The 4,510-nt window shown below is 41.3% G+C and overlaps 1 pseudogene; it reads right to left on the reverse strand.

Moving 5' to 3' along the window:
- Positions 1 to 3,007: 3,007 nt before the first annotated feature.
- Positions 3,008 to 4,493, reverse strand: LOC107147280 (annotated as a pseudogene).
- Positions 4,494 to 4,510: the final 17 nt, after the last annotated feature.

Below are 4,510 nucleotides of genomic sequence, written 5' to 3' on the forward strand. Positions count from 1 at the left end.
CTACAAGTACAGGAGTCTCTTTCTTGCACTGATGGCATTCAGTGATCACTAGTTTTGAGACCATATGGTTCTTTCAAGCAGATACATAATAATTCTCTTTCATAGACACAAACAAACAACAATCATGTTTTTTCAAAGCTCCAGATTTTCTCCATGAAGCTCCCCAGAAAAAATAACCACTCACACCCTTCTGCTGCTCATCAACTGCCTTGACATACAGTATTGTTTGGACTCCATCATTTCACTATTACTAGGCATAGTGTGGACAATTTATGTCATCCTGACATGTCTTAAAAGGCTTCTGATCAATGGTTATGGTATGCTCAGTCCTTTGGTGCTAATCAATGCTGACACACAAATAATAAATCTATGCAAATTAAATGGAGAAAAAAAGGTCAGCTTCTGACAAAACTGATTAAAAGCAACTTTGTCGGGGCTGGGGATGTGGCTCAAGTGGTAGCGCGCTCGCCTGGCGTGCCTGCGGCCCGGGTTCGATCCTCAGCACCACATACGAACAAAGATGTTGTGTCCGCCTAAAACTAAAATAAATAAATAAATATTAAAAAAAAAAAGCAACTTTGTCACTCTTATTAAAATAGTATTCTCTATTTCAGAACATTTTACCTCCTATAAAAATCAATAATATAGGATTAAAATTTTCTATTAGAACAAAGTTATCTAAATAGGTAGCAAATAACTTGTGGATATATTTTTTTTCTGTATCTGGATCAGTTTTTCAACATTTGCATTAATTTTCATTATATCTGACACCATTTGCATATCATAAATTTCTGTAATTTTTATGTACTTTGTATCTTAGACATTTATATTGGGTCTATGTTTTTGTCTTTCTGCATGACAGTTCATGATATTTCTTTCAATGAAATTCTATTAGAGGAATATTGATACTTTTTGTCTATTAATATGTTCATGCTCATATTAAAACTACTCAGGAGTCTGCAAGAGTATTGCAAGTTTTGGGGAACTTGGGTAACTTAGTGAGACTTTGTGAACAAAACAGGTAGGAGATGTATCTCATTGGTGGACCACCTTAAGGTTTAATGTTTTTCAAAGACAATTTATATTCATTCAATGAATGACAACAGACTTTGTGTGTTCTGGTAAAGAAAGCATTTTCTATAGAAATTTTTGTAATTTTAAAGGAGAAAGGTAACTGGATCATCAGAGGACAGCTTTGCCCCAAATATGTGCATCCATACATTGATGTCAGGATGGTCAAAACTCGGGAAAAAAGTAAATTTTTCTTGAAGAAGACTCAAAGCCCTGGGTACCTACTTCTTTGTACTCATGAGTCTTTCAGGCATGGGGTGACTATTCTGTAAGAGGTGCCAGAGTTAATGAATATTTCAGCATTATTCAAAGTGTAGCATTTATTTGAGAAGACTTTCTGTTATTACTGAATTTATTCATGGGAAATAGTCATTTTTTCCTTCTTGGTCATAGATATATGTCAAAGACAGTCTAACAAGTTGAACTTGACAGTTCCTTCTACTACAGCCTGGTTTATTAGTTTCCCTCGAAATGAAGTATTTTATTGAATTTATTAAAAATATGTGTGTAAAATATTGCTTTCTACTTTGTCCTCAGTAGCAAGGGAACTGATGATCTATTTGCTTAACTTTGTTGCTTTCTACAAAACATCTCTAGGCTTCACATTTGGGTTTCCAGCTAAATTCAGCATGACTATTTATGAAAGTGTTTCTCTTATTTCCCTATTTAACACTATGATAGTATCTTATATTCTCCTACTTTACAAACCCCTAAATATCTTTGTGTAGTAATTATCCCAATACACACACACACATAAAAACTGTCGATTCCACTTTTCAAGGAACTTAGCTTTTAATTCAGAAGTATTTCATAATCTTCATCCTGCTCTCATGGGGCTCTGTCACTTCCCTTGACTGATGCTCATGTGTTTTATTTACTTCAAAGGTTTTCACATTTATTTTAGGAGCATTATGTCAAGAGTATGAAGAACATTAAATTCCATTAGAAATACATTTGATAATATTGGAGAGTTAGAGTGTTAAAATATTTTATCCCATCATTTCATACTTCCATGTAGAGACTCTCATAGAAATTATAGCTACTTTAAGTGTTGTATGGATCAAAAATTTAAGATGTAGGATAAAAACCTTGAGTAAAACACCCAAATTGGAGTCATGGCTGTGTAATTTAATGAAATTTTATCAAGTGACCACAAAACCCTGGATACACACACACAAACACACACACACATACATGTTTAAAGAAAGGAGTCTTGGAGGTGTCAAGTCTTCTCCTGGGGAAAACAAAAAATGTTTTAAAAAAATTGTTATTTGATAACTAATATTTGTCAAAGCAGGCTAATGTTAGGGTAGACATTTCTCCTCTAAAGCATGAAGTCTTGAGTGTACTACATTAATTCTCCCAAGCCAGGGTTTATCACAAGCCTAACAACTAAGAAAAACCCAGTATCAGAGGAATTCTCAGCCCAGTTCTACAAGAAGTTGAAAAAAGAATGAACATCAATTCTTCTAAAATTATTTTATGAAATAAAAAATAGCAAAACCTTCTAACCTCATTCTATGAAACTAATATCAACCTGACCAAAAACCAGACAAAGACACATCAAGGAAAGAACATTTCAGATAAGTATTCCTGAGGAACAGAGATGTAATATTTTCAATAAAATTATGGAAGCAGCATACAAAAAGCATATTAACATGATCAGTGGGGTTTGTCCCAGGGATAAAGGGTTGGCTCAACACATGGAAATCAATAAACATATTTTTTTAAGTAAATAGATGTAAAGACAAGAATCAGAAAATTATCTCAATAAATGCAGAAAAAGCATTTGACTAAATACATGGCCAAAACACTAGAAAACTATGTATAGTAGAAATATATCTTAACACTATCAAATATAAAAGCTGTCTATGGTAAACACAAGGTAAACTTATTCTTTCTTTTTTTTTCTTTTTTCTTTTTGGCAAAGGGAGACTTTACATAAAACAGAAAATTGGGAGAGGGTGAACAAAGGATTACTAACAGGAATGTGGACTACTAGCAAAACAAAAACAAAAGAACAAAAAGGGCAGGGGGGAGGGGTGTTGGAAGGACAGAAGGGGGTAGTGAGAGCTAGAAAAAGGCATAGTATTTTTTTTCTTCTTCCCATTTCTTTAAAAAAACCAACACAAGGAAACACACATGCATACACAACCATTTGTTCCCGAGTAGAACCATAAATAGGGCAGAATGGAACATTCTGTTCTTCTCTCTTCCAAAGGCAAAAAAAAAAAAAAAAAGTAAAAGAAAAGTCAGGCTGGAGGCTGCTCCCCATAGAGGCCCCTTCCACAGCGATGTGTAGCTGTGTAGGAAGGGCAGCTGGGCGATTGGGTTTGTGCAACACAGGACAGCATCACCGGGAACAGAGGCAGCGCGATAGGGAGAGGGGGTCATGCGCTTGCCCCACCCCACGAGCAGGGGGTCCAGCTTGTCGAAGTCCAGGGCGCCCTCTCTGAGTTGTGGGAACCCACGGGGATATCCCTGGGGACTGTGACTTCTCCAAGACCTGGGCACCATCCCAGAGAGGGTCGCCAGGGCTGCACCCTCTCCAAGTCGGGGGCGCCCACCCCCGCCCCGTGAGCCCGCCCCTCAAGGAGGGGGTCCGTGAATGCGCCCGGTGCTCGGGCTCCATATGTGGGCGCTTGGTGCTGGGGAAGCAACTGGCAGCCCCTGTTGACGTGGCTGAGGACTTTCTGCCTGCGCTGCGCCACCTGCAGACTGGCGGTGGATGCCAGCGCCAGCTCCTTGTTTTGGCTCTTGGAGACTTCACTTTCTCCTCCAGACCCCCAAGATGCGCTCGAGTTTGCAACTGCCACACTTGGAGGCTGTGAAGCAGTCGAGCAGCCGCTTGCGCTCCACCTTGATGAAATCCTGGCGTCCATGTGGATGGGCAACATCCCCGGCTCTCCCCAAAGTTTGCATGTCTACACTGTCTGTGGCTCTTCCTTGAGCGCGGCCAAGCGCTGCCCCAGTGCCGGGGCGGTGGGGGGGAGGGCAGCGTAGGAACAGGCTCGGTGGCTAAGGCGACCATGGCAATGCCCCCAGCATCCCCAGCGCCACCAGAGTAGCTGCTCAGGTTCCCATAGACTGCTGCCTCAGTCGCAGCCACCGAAGGTGCTGCGCCTGATGCCATGCCAGGGGGGTCCTCCTGTGGCATCCGCAGCAGCAGCCGCTGCACCCACGCCTAGCTGGTTCTGCTTGTGCAAATCCTCCAGGGCCTTGACAAAGTCCTTGGTGAACTCCTGCTCCTCACTGGCCGCCACATTGGGGTAGAGGAACTGCGTGCTCATCAGCGTGGTGGCGACCAGGCCTTTGGACTGTATAATGAGGAGCTCGAGCTCAGGAGAGGGGAGATTGAGCAGCTCCAGGTCGGGTGAGGAAAGCAGGCCGTGTGTGTGTGTGTGTGTGTGTGTGTGTGTGTGTGTGTGTGTGGGTGTGG

The sequence above is a fragment of the Marmota marmota genome, unplaced genomic scaffold (assembly GCF_001458135.2).
Source record: "Marmota marmota marmota unplaced genomic scaffold, marMar, whole genome shotgun sequence".
Classification (NCBI taxonomy): domain Eukaryota; kingdom Metazoa; phylum Chordata; class Mammalia; order Rodentia; family Sciuridae; genus Marmota; species Marmota marmota.